Here is a 23,071-nt window from a genome sequence, read left to right as displayed (position 1 = left end):
GACTTTTACCACTCTCTAAGGAGCATACAAGTGAGTGCATTTGTTTTTACAATCCCAACACCAGCCATTAATACTCTGAGGCTTTGGTGATAAAGTACTATTCAAGGAACCATTTCTTAAGCTAGTAATCAATTACATGGGCTCAAAGTGGTCAGGCCGTGCAGACAATATAATGTTAACCAATCTGTTTTTGCTATGTGTTGACTGCATGGATTTACATTTTATTCATTCCAGAGATCATAACAGCATATCTTTTTTTGTTTTGCATTGCAATGGGGTGCCTGCATCGCTAGTAAAATCCTGCTGCTTTAGTGGGGCTGAAGATCTCCTTCCCCCAAGCTCTTTCCAAATGCTTCCTTTCCCCTTCCTTACCCCTTTATCCTGGTCTTCCCTCCACCAGTGAATCTTCTCCATGAAATTCCTGCTTCTCCGGTGCTCCCTTCCTGGCAGGTCTGTCCCCCCAGAGTCTGTTTTTCTTGTGCCCCCTTCCTTAAGATCAAGGTTCCCCCATCCTTGAAACGGCCCCTGTGACTATGATATTTTCCTTGTGCCGATGCAGGCGCTTGCACTGTTCCCATCCACTGTTGGGTTGATCACGCATTTGCCAATCACAGATGTCTGCACTGGTGAATAAGATGGAAACTGGGTCTGTTGCTTCTCTGGTGGAGAACGTTCAGAGCCCGTCAACAATTTTTCCCCACACATTTGAGGCAGGTTTCGAGAAATGCACGATCCTGAAATCTCAGGATGTTAGAAAATGGAAACCGAAAATGCATTTTAACACATTGATTGAGATACACAACTGTGTTTGATATCACACACATTACTATGATAGTACTTAATTGTATTACAATTAGGGAATTTATTAATTGTATTACAATTAGGGAATTTATTAGGCGCATACCTAGATTCGGGAAACAACGGAGCACTTTGCAAGTTAGGTGGGGCAGTCTACGATGAGTGAAGCGGATTAGAAGGGATCAATACAAGGGAGCGGGGAGCTATCAACGGAGCAGGAGAAAGGAGGGCAATTTGGCAGTATGGGATCGACAAGGAACCAGGAGAGGGAATGAGGAGGGGTGGAGATCGCCCTGTCTCAGGTTAGGCGGGGAGAGAAGGGTGTGTGAACCTAGGCGTTTGGGAGGAGCAGTTCCTTGAAGATGGGGATCTTGTGCTCCTTCCTGAAATCTTGAAACGACGAGCCAAGTCTGCTGTTGACGGGCAGGAGGTTCCCCGATATGCTATGGGATTCCAGCAGTGCAAATGTAGCACCATCTGTTTCCATTGGGCTCAATGTACCCATCGGAAAGAAAATACACCAGAAGGAAATGACCTAGTGGTGCAGGAACGTGAAGGAAGGGGTGAAGCTGAGAGTGGGTGGTTTCAATACGTATGGGTAGGGTCGGGGCAAATTGGAATACAGAGCTGTGCATGGAGTTTGCAAGGGAGAAGGTGTGTACTGAACGCACAGACAGCGGAACGAGCAACACAAACGTGAGGGACGTGTAATGGTCAGGACAGTGGAGGGGGTGAGACTGGCAAGTGGGCTGAATTAACAAAAGGTCTAGGCAGAAATGGGGAATGTAAGGGTAGTCTGGTATTGGGGAGAGAGGAGGAGCACCCTCCACCACCAAAAGAAGGAGATTTAAATTCACAGTTGAAAGAAAGGTTGGTAGTACACAGGGAAATATGTGGAGGTTGGGGAACACCATTGAAAAGAAGATAATGGCAATATATGAAGGGCACAACAAGAAGGCGCGCTCATTCGTAAACAGTAGTTCAGTGAGGATGGGTGCACCAATAACACTGGACAGATGGAAACACTGCATAAAATGCAGACACCAATGCTCTGGCTAGGGAAGCTTAGCACACGTCCTCAGCACTTCAGTGATTTTCCAAATATCAAAAAAGGAACAAATCATTGGTGTATGAGGATTACACCCGTTGAAGAAACACTAATCAAAGTTAATTTAATGCTGGAAAGTCGACTTTAATTAATGGCTCGGAAATAGTGCCATGGTGTTCCAAGTGCATAGACTAGGATGCAAACTGTACATATCTTGGGAGCTACCGTACAAAGGCGTTACAGACAACAGATGGGTCAGAAGGGCAGGACGGGGGCCGGGGGAGAAAACGTAAGAGAGGCAAGCCCAAGTGGCAAGGCAACAGAAAGAACACTGTCACAAGAAACACTTGTGTACAGGCGCGTTATAAATGACTTATCATATCTTATATCAGAGAGCAAAGCACATAAAAGTTCAGCATGGCCCGTTCCACTGGTTGAGTGTCCATGGGGTCCAAATGCAAAGGATCCCTGGAAATGATGGGGCTCATACAGATCACAATTTATCTCACATGCCTATGCCCCTTATTTTTGTATCTTTTTGAGGGAGTGCTTAAAAAGCACAAAGGGCGCAAGGTATCTTGGTGCAATAGAACTGCACAGCAGGCCGGCCATCATCCAACATGCTCCGCATATAACAAGAACGGACCAGCCATCATCCAACGTGCTCCGCATATAGCAAGAATGGACCAGCCATCATCCAACGTGGTCCGCATATAGCAAGACCAGACCAGCCCTCATCCAACATGCTCCGCATATAGCAAGAACGGACCAGACATCATCCAACGTGCTCCGCATAGAAAATCATCCAACGTGTTGCGCATACAGAAAGAAAGGTTTTTCAGTTCTTAAGCCCGAAGGAGGAAAGTCTTAAGGTTCCTTCTGAAGGTGATATGGTTATTCTCCAGTCATAGCATAGCCCGGCAAGCTGCTGCAGATCTTGGAATGCCAGACTGGAGAAAGATGTTCCACCCATCACTGCTTAATTTGAAGGTGGGAACAATATAAGTGCATGTTAACAGCGAGGGGAGAAGTCTCATCAGAATGTAGCCACAATGCAAGTGTTAAATTAGTTATTCTTGCCCATGTAAGGTTTTGAGACTCAGACGCAGCCTTAAAGGTCACTCATTAACTTTCCAGAAGCCTGTGCAACGAAAGAAGACCCGGCGAGAGGTGGCCCAACTTCCACAATCAGAGCCCTCTCTTGCAGATGCATTCTACACTCTGCAGCAGCCGAGAAGCCTATGCGGCTGCCCAGCACCCAGCTCTACGGGGGTCTCACAGCCCCACTCACCTCGAGAACGAGGCTAGGAGGAGGATGGGTCGCAAAAAACACTCCCCAACACCTGACAATTAGACCTTTTAACTGTAAATGCCTTAAGACGTCTCGCACTTTTGAATGGAACTAACTTTGTCATTTGTGAACAGCAGCAAGTCTTCTCAAATTAGATCTAATCTGTGAATGAGAAGAGCAGATTGGGGCTTTTGCATCGGAAAGTCCCCACACAGCTCCACCTGTTTCTCAAAACAATGAATCCGAGCCACAAAATAAGCCCTTGATCTCTTTTACAAGAGAGTCTGCTGTTCTTCTTTGCCGCCTGTTACTTGTATACTTCCATTCAATACGAATCTTTATATAATAAATACGTTAAGCAAAACTTTATATGTTAGGCAGGTTGGTTTATTACATAAATATTACCAACCATAGCTGAAAAGAGGACCTATATTGTAGTCTGGGATAAAATCACAGCTTCGCCATTTATAAAGTAGGTTGCCTTGAGCAAATTATTTCTCTTACTGTACCTTACCTGTAAAAAATGTGTCTGTACAAGTGATCCGGCTCATCGTTCACAGTTTTTGAAAAAAGCCCAAATCATAGACGATAGTTTTGCTCCATTTGTAATAATAATAGTGACCATATTCAGTAGTTATTTGTGTCTTGGTATAGCATACTTGCAATGTAACTCTGCACTATCAAAGACTGCCGTCACTGATTGTGCTGTCCCTGGAGGTCTTTTGCTGCACACTGCCTATCAAATGCTAGAACCGCCGGTCCTCTGCAATCGCGTCATGAGTTTGGCTGAGAGACGGAGATATACACTATGACAAAATTCTAGACGAGAGGACAAATACGAGTGCCGGACAACTAAAAGGCAGGAGGAGTAAACGCGTCGGTCCCTCGTGTACTCACTGCACCAAGGAGTCTTGCTGTCTTAGCTTGAGGTTGCTTCCATGATAAGTTCCTTATTTCTTACCATGGATGAGGGGCAGTGGGTTACGGGCACAAGGCCTTTGGCTAGAACAGCTCCAGGGGTCCATGTTTCAATTTGCTGCCAATACTTTGATTTGATCAGGGTTGATTTATCTAGGTAGAGCAATCTCCCATAGCGCTAGCGGTCGAATGCATGTTCCTGATAACTTCACCAAAAAGGTGGGTGTCGTCAGCAGAGTTCGGAAAAGGGAGGCTGCTCCGACAAATAAGTTCTGTATAAGAATTCAAAAGTAGAGGCAGGATATCAGGGGTCAAGAAGCCGAGGCAGAAGAGCCCATATCCACAGATATTAGTATTGCTTACCAAAAGCAATATGAATTGGATCCGCAAGCACAGGGATTCCAAACGAGTCAGGAAGAATTAATTGTCAATGGGGTTGAATGCCACACAGAGATCTAGAAGGTCCCGAGGCCCGGCATCACCACTGTCGACCTCCCTCAACTGGTCAGCTATGGTTTAAGTGACCAGTTCTGTGCTGCCTGGAGCTTGGGTGGGGAGGAGCAAGCGGATTCTGACACCATTTGTAGGTGGACAGTCACCACATGTTCCATTTGTTTGGTTGGGAATGGTCGTTGACAGATGGGTCAAAGATTACCAGGTTTGCATGTGTCCAGAGAAGTCTTTCTTAGAACACGGTGTAAACAACCGTGTTTTTCCACCAAGCTAAAAGCATCACTCCTAAATTAAGAGAATAGCTGGATAAATGCAAGATTTATTTACTGAATACATAAATGGGGCATCTCTTTGGTGGAAGGCGATCAGGGAGATTTTGAGAGCATTTTGACAAGGAAAGCAGTGCGTCCACATCATACATGGTAAAGTTTGTAAAGTTTCAATAGTTGGGGCAGGTTTATCAACCTCTATGCCTTTCCCGGCCTCTTTGACTTGCAGTTTGGAATTCCAGCTTGCCCCACTCAGTTTTTCATCCTTAGGAGGTCGAAAAACGGTGTACCATTAAATTGGATAACAATACCAAACCTTAGTAACGGGAGGAATCCAGCAGGAAGCACCATTTAAAAAAAAACAGATATTATTAATTGGAAACAGAAGTGCTGTGCTTGGCCATACGCAAACACTTAAAATGCCCTCAGTACCCAGCACCAACCAGACAGGACCTAACTTTATAGACATATGCCCCCAGTTCCTGCCCCCTTCCCTCAACCCCTGTGTATGAGATGTTGCAATACCCAACCTACACCAAAGCTTAAGATTCACCCCAAAATGTCTCCACTCCCTCCCTCTTCCTGCCTAGGCCTCCACAAACAGGTTGCTCAGTGGTTGTTTGACCGTCACTTACTTTAATTTCAAGCCAGTCTGCTCCTTGGCTTTTTTGGGTACCAAGCCGAATCGGGTGAAGGAAGCTCAGGTGACGGCGGGTGGAGGATGTGCTGGCTACATCTTGCCAGATATTCTTTGAAGCATAGAGGAAAGGGCTCAGAAGGCCTATGTATACAAATATGTAAAAAGAACAACATTAAAAATGACACTCGAGCTTAGTTTAACCCCAGGCATCTAACCCCTAAAAAGGTACACACAATAAATACCCAGATGCTGGAAAGCGCTCACTTGAAACTGCAATAAATCCCCACACATACACTGTTCACCCATAGAAAACTAGACCTTAATCTAAAACACAACACAATTACAGCTCACTTCTTCTAGATGTGCACGTGGTGCCTGAATGCAGCCACTTCTGTATAATGTTCATTTGCAGTCCCACTGCCAGTCATCGCTTGGAACACATTACTTTTTGCCCTATGGACCAGTGACACAGTATTGTCGCCTTTGAAACCTAAAACGGGTGCAAAGGCCTTATAGGGTGCACTTGCTCACCCTAACTAGCGCCCCGTACATTATGGTTAGTCACAAAACACACATTTAAATCCTGGGCATTTCCCAAATGAACTTTATTTTTTTATTCAACAGCCTTGTTATAAAGATTCAACAGCCTTGTTATAAAGATTGTTGAAAGAATTGTTACAGGACATTAGGAGAGTGATTTGAATGCATACAATTTTAGCTACAGTTACAGCACTTATTTGTGTTATTGATTTTTAATGTAATTTGTATTGATCCAGAATAATAGAGTTTTTTTTAAACTTCGTATGAGTGTAAAACTTAAACGATCTTCCAAACTAAAGTGAGGGAACCCTCTTTTTTTTAAAGGAATAAATGTGAACAATCCCTTCGTTGGGGTTTCTTTTCAGTGTGCAAGTGGCATGCTGGACGAGTCTAGCAGAGAATGATCAGAAGACAATAGTGTTCTTCAAGCACCCTTACAGGTTTAGCCTAAACACACAACCCTGTGACCCCTCAGACAGCTTCTGTCAGTAGCCTACTGATAAAAATGAGTGCACAGCCGAGGGCATCCAATAAGATTTTTAACGGGGAGTGTTGTACTCCCTATTTTTTTTAAGCTGGATGCACAATGATTTTTGGAGAGAATATGCAATCTCCTCCAAAAAAGGGAGTCGTTTGCAGTGAGTAAAAATATACTTTAACTCTAAAACAAATAACATTTTGAAATTCATTATGCATTTAGAACTTCATACTGGCTAAAAGATGCATTTGGACCTTAAAAGTCTTCATCAGGTGATAACATATTGTCGCCCTACCCCGTGTACGACATTTCTCTAACTGGTACCACTGATCTGAACACATTTATAGAACATGAAGGGGTCAGGCTCCTTTGCGTCCATTTCCTCTTTTTTCTTGGTAGTATTTTTACTCCCCGTTTTTTCTGTCTGTGAATTAGTCTTTTTTTTTTTAGGGAGTAAAATTGGCTGGTAAGCCGCTACCTATAGGGCCGTTTTGTACCATCTGTTACTGTTGTAGCCGCTCTGTGATTGTGAACACAATGTATGCTGTGTTTCAGACTGGTCTGTTAACGACACCCAACTGGGTTTCCCGCAACATATACCGTTGAGTGTGTTGTCAGTTAGGTACATTCTAAGGCATGGCACCAAGGCTCCTATTTTGCACAACTGTTCTCTTTATTCAAAACAGCAGCAAGAACATAAAACCTACTACTACTCCCATAAGCCCTCACACATGCCCCTCCTCCTATGGTCCACCAATCAGAACATAGTCCACCTCATAAATCAGTCTGGTTCCCAAGTCCATCCTCTTTTCTTGCTGCTCCCGCTCAAAACAATATGTAATGGATCTGGTCATTTTTCAGTAGTATCGGATTGTAAATTTTATATTTTGCATTAATTGGGGGGTGGGGGGGCAGGGTGGCACATCGGTTTGTTTATGAAACGCAACAGTGTCCCAGGTAGGTGTGTAGCCTGTTGCGCGGTGGCGGAATTGGCGTGATCTGCACTGCAGAGTTTAGCCCCCCCTCCGACTGCTAGGCAGTGATGCCTGCATTAGTGTTTGCCCACCCTCTGCCACTTCCCTCCTTAGCTAGTATTTTTCCACCCGAGGTGGGCGCGCAGCTTCCCAGTTGCTGCCTGCCAACAGGTACAGTGGGTAGCAGCAGAGATGTTGCTGTAGTAAGCCCCCTAAGCCAGATTGAGAAAGGGACTCGGGGTGGGTAGGTGCGTTAACTGGTATGGAAATAGGACTGGGAATTGCAATCAGGATTAGATCCTTCATTATTAAGGCTGTTATTGTGGTGATTCTGTATTGACAGTTTGTGATCGCTGAGCTTTGTGAAACTGGAGAATATGGCAGGAAAGGCTAGGGAGACAGCAAAGCTTTTTCTTCAAATGGATCCTGCAGGATCAGTAGAATTGCAGAATAACTTTCCTCAGGCCCACATGCATAACATAGGCACGCAGCTGGGGACAGCCATTAGGGAATTTATGACCTCTGAAGCAGTTTGCTTCGGAAGGGCCGTGTCTCCTTGTATTTGAGCCGGCTGCCTCCCATACTTTCTCTAAATGAGGAGCTACCCTTAAAGATGGCGCCCGTTTTATGGCCGCCTAGATACTCGCGCTTACCAACACTCTAGTGTCTGCATCGTGGCAACGTGTACAACTCGTGACATTTCCCCGATTTGATTTTTGAATCACAGACCAGAGAACGCTGGTCTTGCGGTTATGCTGGTGGTGTACCCACAGATGACATTCTGCATTCAGGATTCAAGCACTTGCATACACAAATATACTTAGAATATCGGATCACATGTTATGGCCACCTGTATATTTATCAGACATTCTCGTTACATTGCTGCTGGGGATATCTTCCAACTGCTGAGTTTGTGGCTTTTTGGACACTGCAGGAGTGATTCGCTTCTGAAAGGAAGAGCAGGACAGTGAACACCCTTTTGAAAGCACCTGTGCCGCTAGTTTATGTGCATAGGTATGTAAGAAACATGCATGAATGTCACTTCATACAGCCTATACTGAAGGGTTCTGTGACAGTGTTATTTGGCATTTTGTCGCTTTATTGGTTTGAGGAACGACTTTTGGAGAGTGTGTCTCCGAGCTACTCTTAAAGGTACTACAGTTAATTCAGCAGTGGCTATATTCATCAATGCATGCTTTTGCAATCACATGATTCTTGCTATTATAACCCTCAATATTATTACCCTTGTTCATATAGAACCCTTGCTGTTATAACCCTCAATATTATTACCCTTGTTCATATATAACCCTTGCTATTATAACCCTCAAATACATTCTTTTTAGATTCTATTAGGAACTTAGCAAGGTTTACCGCCTGAAGATGGGACTTGTTCACGAAACGCATCAGGCTAGTTCTACCACTTGTTTGTTCTACTGTTTTGTTCTGGTGTGCTCTAGACACTAGGTGTGTTTGCTATACGTTATTACTTTTAAATAGTTCTGTGGATTTAATTTCTATGTGTATGTGTGTTATAACTTGCTTACAGAATTTTGCTCCAATTATCAACATTTAAGGCCTGATTTACAGAGCGTTTTCCTATGGGAATGCACCATTATAAAACACGTCTGTGAATTAGGTCCGGTGGAGGGGACGACCAGGTTTGCGGCCCTAGGCTTGTCATCTGGAAAAGATGAATGGTTCCCCCAGTATGGGATGACCCAGATTCCCATCCTCTCTGAATGTCCTGATCCACCTCAGAAAGAGGACTTTTGGGAATTAACAGGAGAGTGGAGGGCCATTCCACCTCAGGCCTGGCTGAACACAAGGGGGAACCCATGTTCAATCCCTTTTGGTAAACACATCCCAATTCGTCAGAGTGGTATGTGTTGCCACATGTTGAGAGGTTTGCCTGATTTTTTTGCAAACAAAAAAAAAACTGGACAGTAACTCCAAGAGGAAAATGAGGGCAGAATACCTGAACCCTTCCATGCCAGGGAAGCAGCACATGGTACCATCTGTAGACCCTAAGCTGGCAATCTTTTGATGGGAGAGATATTACAAAGGTAGCCGATAAGGTCTGGGCTGGATGTCAGGAATGTCTGATTAACACTGTTGGCCCAGTAATGAAAATCATGGACCTTGCAGAAGAGGTGCAAGTGACGGATGAGCGTTTGGACCCAGAAATCTTATCTGGATGCGCCCAGAGGGCCTTGTTTGTTTGTTTGTTTTATTTCTAATGCGCTCCAGACCCATAGGTAGAAGGGCGCAGCAGGTAGGATAATGCAAAGCTTACATCGTTACAGATTATACAGGATACAGTGATAGTTATACATATTATACAAGTGCTTTCTGGGGACTCCAATGCATTTATCTTGTGCTTTCTGGGGACTCCAATGCATCTATAATTCAGGAACGCCACAAGACCATTCTAATAAAGGTAAACCCCAAGTTGATTTGTTTGACTGATGCCCACGAAGCAGGGGACTCTGAGCCAACACCAAAGAGAATGCCCTTAAAGACATCAAGCTAATTTGTGGCTACTTTAACCTGCTTGGAAAAAGTTTAGACGTCGTCCAGAGATCTTCCAGTCCCAGTTCTGCAAGAGGGTCTGTTGCTCTTGGGGTCGGGCAGCTGAACAGATCAGGGGTGTGAACCACGGCAGTAGCAGACCTTTCCGGCGAACCTTACGGAACTATCAGGGTGTATCACTATGAGGCACCATCTCGCTCCACAGCACTTTTTTTCCTGACGAGAGTACAACATGGTGGGGATCCCGGTGTGAGGATGTGCACCATACCTATCGATGTAGGTTTTGTTTATCTGCTATCCGATACTCTGGGGTGGAGAAGCCGGTGAGGGATTTCGGTGGGTGAATTGTGGTCTGCAATACTTTCTCATGACTTGGGTTACAATGTCCATTGATCCCTGCGATACCAGATATGGTCATGGGGTATTGGATCGATTTTCTCAGGGCTCCTATCAGGAGCACCTTCCAAGACCACTTCAGCTCACCCGTGCTCAGGCAAAAGGCAGTGTAACAGGAGTTGCTGCTATTGCGGAAGAAGACAACAGAGCCTTGGCATCCCCAGCTGAGCAATTTATTCAGCAATATCTTTTTGGTCCAAAAAGGAAGCATCCTTTGTTCTGTCCAGTGTTCAATGTACGTGCCCTGTATCCTTTTGTCTGGTATATTCTTTTCAAAATGGTAACAATTATTTGGTTATGTCACATGTTGAGGTCAGGTGACTGACTGGTTGGTATACTTGGACCACAAGGATGCATATTTTATGATCTTCATCATGCCTGAACACAGGCAGTTTCTCTGCATCCGTTGTCGACGCAGAGTATTCAGTTTTTCCTCTCTACCCTTTGGTTTATCATCTGCGTCTTGGTATTTCTCACAACTGTTGCAGCCCGTCAGAGGTTTTTTTACAGCTTCTGGGAATATGGTTGTTGATCTATCTCAACAACATCCTTACTATGGGTCAAACTGTTCTATTATTACACATTCACATGGATGTCAAACCTTTGCAATCACTGGGTTTCCTGGTCCATTGGGAGAAATCTGAATGAGTACCTTCTCAAAAGCAGCAGTTTTGGGGCTTCTTCATAGATTGTGTGTCCTCTACCCACCGACTTCCTAGGTAAAATGTCTAACATTAGGAGGATGACTTTGCATGCCCTGCGGTCTCTGGTATTGTCTGTCTGACAAAAAGCCAGAATAGTGGGAATCTTGCCAGACTCAATGAAGGCAATTTTTCAAGCCCCCAACCATACATTTCAGGGCCCTTCAGTAGCTGAACATACAGAAGCTCTGTGAGAGCACAGTACTCAGATTGGGTACCCATTTCTCTCAAAGCACAAGAAGTGTTAGAATGGTGCTACATCATACAGACGCATGGAACAGGTGTGCAATTTTCAGTATCAGCCCCAGTCTTGTCTTGGAGTCTGCTGCCAGCCTAAACGGTTGGGGTGCACACTGTTGTGGCACTTCCACTGGAGGTCGGTGGTTGCGTATTGAGTCCCAAAGGCATATCAATTGTTTAGAGATTCTTTCCGGGTCATTGCAGTTCTGTTGTTACCAAGAACAGTTGGCACTGCGCCATCACTCTCTTAATGGACAATTGCTTGGAGGTCCATTGTATCAACAAACAGGGGCGTACACAGTCCAGAACTTGTCGGAAACAGCAAAGAGATTTTGGGACTTTTTTATTCCCTATCGGCTCAAGGTACAGGCAGTCTTCATCCCTGGGGTATCCAACACCATAGAGGATTGGTGTTCCCACCATTGCAGGATCCGGCAGATTAGCGTCAGTTCCCCAGAATCTTTCAGACTCTGCAGTCCCTTTCGAGTTCCTTTTGGATCAATCTCTTTGCAGACACCTTCTCCCTAGACTGAGGCAAGGGCTCAGGGTACAAATTTCCTCCCTTTGCCCAGATTCTCAGGTTTGTGGCACAGGTCCAGACCCGGGAGGCTACCGCGATTCTCGTGCAGCCTTTTTGGCCAACACAAGCATGGTATCCACTGGCTCTTCAACGCCTCCGCGATATTGCTTGTGTCCTTCCAATGTTCCCCGATATTGTTTGCACACCGTATGGGGAGTCCCATCCACTAGTGCTGGATGTATCCCTTCGACTGGTCGCATGGTTCATATCAGAGGCCGCTGGTTCCCGCATGGCCTTTCTTGCTCATCTTCAAAATGGATTACTGGTTCATGGGCCCGCAGTATCCCCAGATCTCAAAGGTCAGCCTGGGTACGCTGGTGTGACAGAAGGGATGTCAATCCCCATGTGACCCCTGTAATAACAGTATTCAACTTTTTGGTGGAACTGGCATCCTCCGGGGCATACCATGTGGTGAACTTGTACCAATCAGCAATTTTGACCTTCAGGAATTGGTAGAAGGCTGTAGGAGAGCATCTGTTGGTTTGCTGCCTACTCAAAGGTGTTCAGGTCTGGGCCCCTAAGTATATCTGCCCTGTATATATGCCTATGGGATGTGAATCTGATGCTTTGCGTCTGAGCAGTAGCCGTCCAACACCCAGCTGTCCCGTGAACAGTTATCCACTAAACTGATAACGCTCATGTGCTTGGGTGCCTAATAATTACCCAAAGTTACGATGGCTGCCTTACGAATGTCTTCAGGCTCTCTGTTTTTTGTCAAATCGTAAGCCCTTTTTCTCCAGTTACTTTCCCTACATTAGTGTTAAGATCGTGGGCAGAGGTTCAGAAGGCCAGCCTAGATTCTTGGAACAGGGTAACCTTTTGGACAAGCCAGACCAATCAAGGTAGCATTGGCGGCGGTCAAGACTAGGTCTCAGGAGGGGTGAAGGTGACTGAAAGACCTCAATGAGCACACAGAGTAAAGGACACTACAAATCACTTAAAGACAGGTGTTTATATACTAAAAATATAAGCAGTGCTTTAAGTGGGGTAAGAAATTGAGGGGGGGGCCCTCGTTTGGGGGCGTGGCATCCACTGTGGGCGTAGCCTAAAAGTGCACAAATCATAGTAGGGTGCGCAAACAAATATATAAATGTAGTAGAGCATTTATATATTTGTATGCGTACTAGTATGGTTTGTGTATTTTTCAAGCCTTCTTTTATAAACATAGCAATGTTACATATTTCTATGTTTATAAAAGGTGGCTTGAAAGTGTACAAACCATAGTAAGTTACGCACACTTGTGTGAAAGTGTACAAACCATAGTAGTAACTTACTATGGTTTGTACACTTTCAAGCCACCTTTTATAAACATAGACATTTGTAACATATTTCTATGTTCATAAAAGACGGCTTGAAACGTACAAGCCATCTTTTATAAAGCGTTGAGGACGGACAAAACCCCAGGTGGTTTTGTCCGTCGACAAAGCTTTATAAAAAATGCCTTGAATTGTGTACGTTTCAAGCCGTCTGTTATAAACGTAGAAATATTTCTACGTTTATAAAAGATGGCTTGAAACGTACACATTTCAAGGCATCTTTTATAAAGATTTGCCAAAGGAGACAGGCACCTCGGGCTCAGCGATCACTGCTCTGAGCAGAGATCACAGAGCCCGAGGCGTCTTTCACCCTCTGGGAACCCGCGGGCTCCGTGATATAATCTACATATTAGATCATGGAGCCTGCAGGTTCACAGAGGGTCAGTGACCTGGCGAGGGCAAACAAAGGAACTGTAACTTCCCTGATGACCCCTCAGATGGGGGCTCATCAGGGAAGTTACAGTGACTGACAGAAGTGCCAGCCAGCCTCAGCGACGCTGTGGCTGGCTGGCACTTCTGTCCACTTGCCTAACGTTACACTGGCGGGCGCATCTCCCGTCGCGGCTGCGGCCGTGGCGGGATAATGCGTCCTGCCATGGCGTGGTGGGATGGGGGGCCCCGGCAGGGCCCCGGCTCAGCCCCACTTTTTGGAGACTGGCGGGGCCCGGCCCCGGCCCACTTAAAGCACTGAATATAAGTACATTTATTCAAGCCCTTTGAAATTCAACACACAGCAATGATCAACAATCAATAGCAATGCATCAAGCCAACACAACAATACTATAATACATATATACAATACCAAGTGGCCTAAAGGGATAAAAGCACAGAATGGGTCCACAATCTAAAAGGGAAGGAAGCAAGCAGTGCAAATAGTCTTTAGGCAGTTCTTCATAAATTGAACCCTAACTGAGAGGCAGTCCAGTCCCTATGAAGAGAGAAGCCTAGCGCTCAAAGTACTTTCAAATGCTGGTGCACGCGACAGTGCAGAAGGGTGAAAACTGGTCTCTTGCAGGGCTGTAGCAGCTGAAGGAGGTGGGTAAGGCAATGAAGAACAAGTTTCCACTATTCATGGAGAGTCTCCCCAAAAGGGCAGAACAGGTTCCAGGAGTTGGGAAAGGTTTGATAGCACAAGTTATCTGTGAAAAGGAGAGTGGCTCTCAGGGGACACTTGTGCGTAAAAGCGGATGGATGCGCTATGGGCCACCGATAAAGGTTGCAGGTACTCACCGACTCCCTGTGCACTCCGGACCAAACTTTGGCAGTCAAGTCCACTTCAGTTGCAGCTTCAAATGCGGCAGTTGTGTTGCTGTTCGGCTTTCAGCTGCGAAGTTACATCGATGATTCCCTGGCGGGACAGTTGCGATTTCTCCACTCCTTGTGGAAGGATCAGACCAGTTTCACTGTAGCAGGCTTCATGGCTCAGAGGGGCACAGCAGCAAGGCACCTGTGAAGATCGTAACCACGGCTGGGTGACGCAGTAACCGTGTGTACCCTGGTTCCGGCGCTCTCTCTTTATTCCAGACCTGGGAATGCCAAGTGTACAAAATTTTTTGTGGGGGTGCTGTGAGCAGAGTGCTTGCGATCTACCATGTTTCAAGGGTCTCCTTGAAACGGCGGCGGTGTCAGAGCAAAGGTCCTGCGTACACTGGTCACCCCACTGGTTGGGCCAGGGATACTTCTGAGAAGCCTTACTTGTAGGGTTTGATGAAGGTGCAGAGAATAGTTGGTCCCACTATTCTAATGGGTTGAAGCGTATTCGCAGACCTTCTAGTTCGATCAGAGACAGAGGGGTTCAGCGGGACAACAGCGGCCTCAGGGTGCTAAACCTACCAGCGGGTCACCAGTGGTTCCTCGACTCGGCTTCTTAGTTTCAGGATACTTGGATCCTATCCTAGGTTCAGTGAGAACTCAAGAGATCGACTTGGTGTGAGTGTTTGGAGCCTTCTCTTATCCAGAATCTCCTTCGCGCCAAAACAAAGAGGATCCAATGGGAGATCTGCTCACATACAGGCACACTAGATGTGGACGAATCACGGACCACGGTAGTCCCAGTCATTCACAGCACACCAGACTCTCGTGCACCCAGGATGTGTCTTGTAACTAGACAGTCCAGTCCACATCCTGGAAGCACACACACAAGGCATGCAGAAGCCTGCAAAAGCTTGGCGTTTCGCGGGAGAAACGGCAAGATGGCCATAGGACAGGAAAAAGAACCTCGTGTCATGACCATTTTGTAGCCAGGCCACCTTCCTATGCCAAACGCGGTAAACACAGTTTGCATGGCAAGAAAGGGTTAAACATATGCGAAAGGATAAGCTGTCATCAGCCCTGTCCAAGGCACATCTGCACTTCTCCTAATGAATCCTTTGAGTGAGTGTAAGGTCTTTGTAAATGAAAGGAAGGCCCAAGCGCACTGTACTGCACTTGTAACATGTTGCTGAAAAGGTGCAACATTGGAAAGGACGAAGAGAAACATAGTCTCCCAGTACTGACTGTCTTTAAGGACATGTCAGTTTCTCCATAACAAAGTGAGCAAAAGCCCAGTGGAGTGCAGCTGAAGGTCGTGCTTCACTGGCAAACAGCAGCAAAAAGTTGGCAGATACACAACTAGAGGGAAAACTTCACATAATGGGAATCTTTCCTAAACATTTGCCAGATGTGGAAATGGTGTCATGGGGGACAACACGTGAATACAGACATGTCTGGGACCCAATTCTGTGAGGGGTGATATGGCTTTCTGGTCAGGAGCATGGCTGGAGGATATTCTGCAGGTAGCCGACTGGGCCAACGTGTCAACTTTGTATACTTAATATTTTAAGCCTATTGTGCACGCTTCTGCTGTGGTTTTATAGTGGCTTTGAAATATGCATAATAGGAGCAAATTTGCCATGCCTTAGATTCACAATTAGTCCAAGTGTGTGACGGACCGCCCCAATTCTATTAATGGCATGGAGGAGAGTATTATCTCTCCTGAGTCTTATAGACTTAAACCTGGCTGTTTCTCTGTTCATTGGATCAGGATGGGGGTCAGATGTTCTTCTAGCAACCTAGTGGCTGTTGAGGTGTCCTTACGATTAAGTATCATTTATGCTACGTTTTGACAGATGTCACAGCTGGAGAAAAGAGAATGAACATAGGAACCAGACAGACCTTGTAAGGGTGACCATGACCTTATTGGAGGAGCAAAGGGGGGAAGGACATGGGTGAGGTATTGTGGGAGTAGTATTATTTCTTTTCTTGTGGCTGTTTTGTATAAAGAAAAGAGGTGTGCATTATACTCGCCCTGCGTGTCATTAATAGAATCATGACCCTCTATCGTACACTATGACTAATCATAATTTTAATTTGCGAGAAAGAGACCCTCACCCTAAAGGCACTTATCTTGCCCTATATACATTTATTGTATCCGATGGCACCAGTTCCCGACACCTCCTAATCTGGTTACCCAGACTGTGTACATGTTTCCCGCACACTTTAAGGTACAAAACTTTCAAAGTCCATATCCTCTCTGTACGGTTTTGAATGTATTAATGGGTCAGATGTTGGTGAAGAGAGCGGAGGGGTGGTTGGTGAAGAGAACGGAGGGGTGGTTCGTGTTACGACACACCAACTGGCCTTTGCATTAATAAAGGTACATTAAATTAATTTCTCTCATAATTACTGGTGCGTAGCACAACTAGTTGGTTACTTGCGCAGTGAAAAAGCTTAAGATATAATATGGAGGCTTGCAGCCTTCAACCTTACACGACATTGTTTTATTTTCTATTCCCCCTAGAAAGTCAGATAATTTACAGTAAACTTTGCATTAACTATTTTCGGAGTACTCTATGAAACCTGTATTTCCCGTGCTAAAAATCATAGAATCTCTTTCAGATGTAATATTCGGAAGAACATGGTGTACTACTTTTTCCCCAAAGTGTGCCCTTTCTTGCAGAGCTTCACTTTGGGCACATCATGGGTTCTCGAAGGGCTGGAAGAAGGCTTAGAAGTGAGGCATCAGGGGGCCAGTGTGTACGTACTGCTGCAGGATCACGCTCAGTGTTGTCAGCCAAGAGTTGTAGCTGCGCTCAGGAGAAGTTTCCAATGTTTTCTATTCCACTTGGCAAGCGTCGGGCTGAGCAGCAGGGACGAAAAACGGGTACACCCTGGGTCAAATGGGGATTCTGCTGTTCTCCTTGAGTATTGCCAGCCCGTAAAACGTCATTGTAGATGTAAATTGCAGATCTCAGTGATGAAGGTGGGGGGGGCGTCATGATTCTAGAGTGAAAAGCCTTACTAATGTGCTGCCAGCAACACAGATGGCTAGCTGTGTGCTGCATGCACATGCATAAAATTAGAAACTGTTCATATAAAAAAAAATGTTTTATGTGAATGCCACGAATGTCAACTGGCCCAATTATCATTTAGATCAAATGTGGCCAACCCTGGCTTTTGAGTTAACAGCACATTGCATGCTGGGACTTGTGGTTCCTCCTTCACCAGTACAAGTGTGGTTCTAGCAGCACAGGCGTGCACAGGGCTGCTAGGTGTACACACTGGAATGGCTGGAGGTGTTCCCGATTAACATGGGGTCATGTGGCTATTATGGGGCTGGTCCTTAGTGTTTTGGCTGGACCTGTGGTCACACAGGCCTGCCGGATCAATGCTGGGGGCAGCCAGCAGTGGATCAGGTTGCTGTGTTCACAGTTGCTAGGGACACCCAGACTTATCAATGTTGCCGGGAGCACACGGTTGAACAGTTGCCGGTGGGCACCCAGGCTCCGCATACAGATCAGTTGGGGGTGCTGCAGTACTGTGATCACACAACGTCAACCTTTACACAAGTGACACAGAGGCAGAAGTGCCACTGATGGAGTCTACCGCCATACTCCCCCCCACCCCACGTGCCATACACCCCCACGTCTGTCTGTCTTCTTGCTGATAGATTTTATCCATCAGCTGTGAATTTTGGATACCGAGACTTGAGCCACATTACTCCATCTTCTCGGGTTGGGTTTGTAGTCGTTGGTTAGGATTTGTCATGGTCTGTGTGGACTTGTCACAGTAGAGCTGGTTTCACAGGGTCTTTGCTGTGATGGGCCGGCGGGCGGCAGTCGAAAGGGTTTGCAGTGGTGGCAGTGAGTCTTCTGTTCAGAGGGTTTGGGTTCTGATCCAGTCCTTGGCAGAAGTTCTTACTCAGCTTCGCTAGATGTTCGTCCAACATCTCGATGTCCAGTTCTCAATGAAGGTCAGCTATCCTTGTGAAGAGTGGAGCTCCAGACAATATCTGCAGGGCCTTGTTCTGGACTATCTGAAGACTCATCTGGTGTCACACATGGCTGGTCATCCATGCTAGGAGGCATATGTCAAGGCATTGCCCCATGTGCCTGCTGGAACTCCTTTCGACTGGTAACTTTAAAGGGGCATCACGACACGTAGGAGTAAAGCAGTGTTCCAAAAGCAAACGAAACCCATTTAAGATGGTGAATTTACTCAACTTAAGTCCTCTTGGTTAAGGAACATAAATAGCGGTTAAAATTGCACTAGTATTAAAAAGACGCCTCTCCCAACCATGCATTTTTGAGAGGATGATTTGTTAAGTTTAAATTCAGGAAATGTACATTTTTTCGTTTTATGGAATTTACATTATATTTTAAACTATCAGAAACGGGCAGAATCTCAGGCATAATTCAAGAACAAGCGCCAGCCCCTGCACATTTTTTTTTAAAGGTATTAACTTTAAGTCCTAGGTCGATGTAGAGGCAAAACAATGCGACGACACATTTAAAGGGAGACGTGTTTAAATTGCGAGGTGAACAAAAAATGCCTGCACTCAGGTACCCGAAAGCAAACAGTGGGCGGGAGGTGTGTTAACCGAGGTCAGACGCCGAAGAGAGCTCGGGTCCCCGCTGCGACTCCCCCGTTAATTGGACAAGTCAGACAACAACAAAAAAAATAGTCTCTCACACAAATAAGCTGTGCAATTACGCAGCCAGTTAATAGTGTAGCGGCCACTAACGTGTTCCAGCGATATTTTGAAACTGTAACCCGACACTACTGTTTCCATCCTCGTGCCTCTAGCTGCCTGCACTCCCTTGTTGCGCACTGAACTATTTGAGGCCCACGGGGCACAGCGAGCTCGTGCTGTTTATTACTGTTCAGACGCTGGATTTCGCCTGCGACATGCGCGCGCACCACCGCCCACACAACTTTCTGCACAGTTCCTGCAAAACACGCAGGCAACTGAAAGGGAAACCCCACTAATGTTGAACAATAACGAGAAAGCAGTTCCTGTTAGAACGCAAGCCTAGCAATGCAGAACATAACGCTGCCAGCTTGCGACAGCTACGGCGAAGAACTTTGTTTTCTTTCAGTAACTGTCTATTTTAAGATAATATTCACTCGGCCAAAAAAGAAAAAAAATAGGAAAAGCTGGAATAGTCTTTCGTAGACCCGCCCCCGTCAGAATCGAAAGGAAATAAACGCGATGTGAATTTAAGGATACTGCTTTTTGCAAAACTGTAAATAAATGGAGTTCGTGAAATTTAAGTCACTATTAATACTACAAAGGGAGGCACAAATAGAGGCTACTCATAACTTAAAGGAAAGCAACTTTTGAAGCACTGTGCATACCACAAAGTCCTATATTTATCATGGCACTCAATGAACTATATTTTAATAGTGCTGTGCACTGTTGGGGGTTGCTTGCGACCCCGGCGCCTCCCGTAAGTCCCAGACCCCGAAGGACTCACACACACACACGTGCTCTCGGTTGGGGCTTCCCGGTCGCTCTGACGCGGCCGGGAAACGCCCCGTATGTTGCACGCGGCGGCGTGCAACGTCATGCCGCCGCGTGTGCGCCCTGTCATCGGGCAGCGCCACACTACTCCTTTTTCTAGGAGAACAATAAATATACTAACACTAGACACTGCAAACCAAATCAGAATATATACATAGCATTTCACAATGCCCCATGTTCAAAACACCCCTTTATTAACATCCACCCGGGTCCCCTTACTTAACAGTTCTCATCATCAGGATGATCAGCCAGATGACCCAACACGTAGTCGCTGAGGTGAGCAGGTTTCCCTCGCCCAGCCCTCTGGGGGTACCTCCTGCTCACCTCCGGCACGGGTGATCTGTCCATAGGCATGCCCCGGGCCGGGGACTCTGGCAGACAAGGTGTTTTCCCTTCGTCCTCAGGGACCTCTCCTGGGTCCGGATCAGGAGTGGATCAGTTCTTGGATCCCGCAGCTTCTTAAAGAAGCTCACGTTGCGAGTTACCGCAGACCGGCCGTCCGATGCAGTCACCATGGATCCCCGGACTGCAACAACGTCCAGCGGTTCCGGCTCATAAGGTAGGGAGAGCTTTCCATGTGGATGTCTATTTCGAATAAGGACCTCATCACCTGGCTCCAGCCGCTGCGGGCGAAGCCCTCTCCGAACGTTCTCTTGCTCGATTCTTGTTCGCCGGTCCATCTCGACTTGTTGGTCATTGATCACCCCAGGTTCTTTCTCTCCTACCTCTGGCAGCAACCCTCGAGGGCACCGCTTAAACAATGCCTCTGCCGGGGCCACTCCAATGGATGCATGTGGCGTGGTGCGGTACACCCTCAGAAACTGGTAAAGGGCTCTCTGGAGGGACTGCCCCGGCCCCTGAGAAATTCTAAAGGTCTTGTTTAGAGTCCTGATCAGCCGTTCTGCTTCACCATTGGCCCAGGGCCAGAGAGGCATGATCTTCCTGTGCACCACCCCATAGCTCTCCATCAGCTCCGAGAAGCGTTCGCTCTGGAATGGCGTCCCGTTGTCCGAGCACAGCGTGCGTGGGAACCCATGGGCCGCAAACACCTTCTCCACGGCCACAACGACGTGCTCAAACGCCACATACTCCACAAACTCCACCTCGGGATATCTTGGTTCGTCGACCAGAACCAGGAAGTGGGTGCCCATCGTGGTGGACCCAAAGCCCGCATGAACGACTTTCCAAGGGCGCGTCCCCGTAGGCATCGCCTCTATGACAGGCTCACACTGCAGGGGAGATGCCGCCTGGCACCAAACACAGGCCGCCACAAAGTCATCTACCTTGCGCTCCAGCTCGGGGAACCACACCTTCAGCCGTAGGCCGGCCTTGGTCTTGGCGGCACCCTGGTGACCATGGTGTGCCAGGGCGATCACGTCGTCCACCTTCGATTGGGGCACAACAATCCGATCTCCGCGGAGTAGAAGGCCGGATGTTGAAAACGATAACTCCTCCCGGACCTTCCATAGCTGCTCAAGTCCGGTCCTGGCCTCCTGAGTGCGCCCCGCCAGAGCCTCCAGCACCGACTTCCAGGAGCCCTGTTGCATAGAGTGCCTCAGGATTTTGAAGCACTCATCATCCGCTGCAGCTGCCTCAAGCTCCTGAAGAGGCATGGCATTCGGCATGGCCGCCTCCACCACCACCCGGACGTGTTCCTCAGCCTCCTCTGCACAGATGGCATGGTCTTCTCCTCCGGATGCCCCAGGGTGTCTGGAGAGATAGTCTGCCGTGTTGCTCGCCCTCGGCCGGTGCACCAACGTGACTCCATATTCCAAAAGAGCGAGCATCCACCTCTCAATGCGTGCCGGTGGCTTGGATGACGACCCCGCTAGGATGGGAAGCAGTGGCTTGTGTCACCACCGTCACCGGGCGTCCAAGGACATAGAGCCGGAAGTGCTGGCATCCCCAAAGTACAGCCAGCGCCTCGCGGTCGATCTGCGAGTACCGTTGCTCCGCCTCAGACAGGGCTTTGCTGGCATACGCCACCGGGCGGACACCCCCATCACAGTCAATCTGCGTTAGCACGGCGCCCAGGCCGAATGGGCTGGCGTCAACGCTGATCTCTGATGGTAACGCAGGATCGAAAAATGACATGGTATCCTCAGCTGCCAAGGCACCCTTAATGTCATCAAAAGCCGCCTGTTCAAGCGGGCCCCAGTTCCAGATGGTATTTTCCTTGTCAGTGCCCTGAGCGGTTCGACCTAGAGGCAAGATTTTTTATGAATCGTCCACAGTATGTAACCATGCCCAGGAAACTTTGCACATCAGACACGGACTCCGGAGGCTGCGCCTTCTTTATGTCCTGCACCTTCCTGGGATCAGGAGACACCCCCCCCTCCTTGAATACAAAACCAAAGAATTCTATCGATGGTCACAGAAATTCACACTTCTCTTTGTGGAGGGTGAGGCCCAAGGATTGCAGTCTTCCGAACGTCTTAACCAACCGCCTCAGATGGTCTACCTCTGTTCTTGCAAACACCAGGATGTCATCGCTTATATTCAAAATGCCCTCTAGATCAGCCAGGGCACCCCGAATAATGTTCTGAAACACCTCCGCCACCGAGGACACACCAAAATTCAGTCTCTTATAGGGGTATAGCCCTCGGTGTGTAGTAAAGGTGGTAATATACCCCGACTCGGGGTGGAGGACAACTTGGTGATAGCCCGCCCGGAGGTCCATTTTTGAAAAGAAACAAGCACCCTGTACCTCCGCAATGATGTCATCAATCGTCGGGGTGAGGTGTCTCTCTCTCTTAATGGCTTTGTTTGGGAGCCTCATGTCGACGCAGATTCTGACAGCATCAGGTTGTTTAGGCTTCCGTGCCACCACTATCGGGGACACCCAGGGAGTCGGACCCTCAACCTTTTCTATTATGTCAAGATTGACCAAGTTGTCCAGCTCCTTGTCGAAATGTTCACGGAGGTGAAACGGTACCCTTCAATGTTTCAGGGCAATGGGCTGCACCGATTCATCAATGTGCAGCCTCACTGGGTCACCGGCCATCTGCCCAATCCCCTTGAACAGTGCGGCATACTTCTCAAGCAAGTCATTAATGTCCTCTAAATAGATGGAGTATGCAAAACTGACAATGCCGAGGGCCTCTGCTGCAGCACAACTT

General features: G+C 47.1%; 1 protein-coding gene across 2 annotated transcripts in view; it reads right to left on the bottom strand.

Moving 5' to 3' along the window:
- The window catches only part of SERTAD2 (SERTA domain containing 2), a 253,911-nt gene that overhangs the window by 117,536 nt on the left and 113,304 nt on the right, over window positions 1-23,071 (bottom strand). Inside the window, exon 2 of one of the 2 annotated variants that reach the window (XM_069608169.1) lies at window positions 5,413-5,558. The exons of the other annotated variant lie outside the window; for it this stretch is intronic. The gene's annotated coding sequence lies outside the window, so the exon portion shown is untranslated. The remainder of the gene's footprint in view (window positions 1-5,412; window positions 5,559-23,071) is intronic. 2 annotated transcript variants of the gene reach the window in all.

The sequence above is a fragment of the Ambystoma mexicanum genome, chromosome 4q, assembly GCF_040938575.1.
Source record: "Ambystoma mexicanum isolate Mex_15411 chromosome 4q, UKY_AmexF1_1, whole genome shotgun sequence".
Lineage (NCBI taxonomy): Eukaryota > Metazoa > Chordata > Amphibia > Caudata > Ambystomatidae > Ambystoma > Ambystoma mexicanum.
This window is presented reverse-complemented; position numbering and strand designations above follow the sequence as displayed.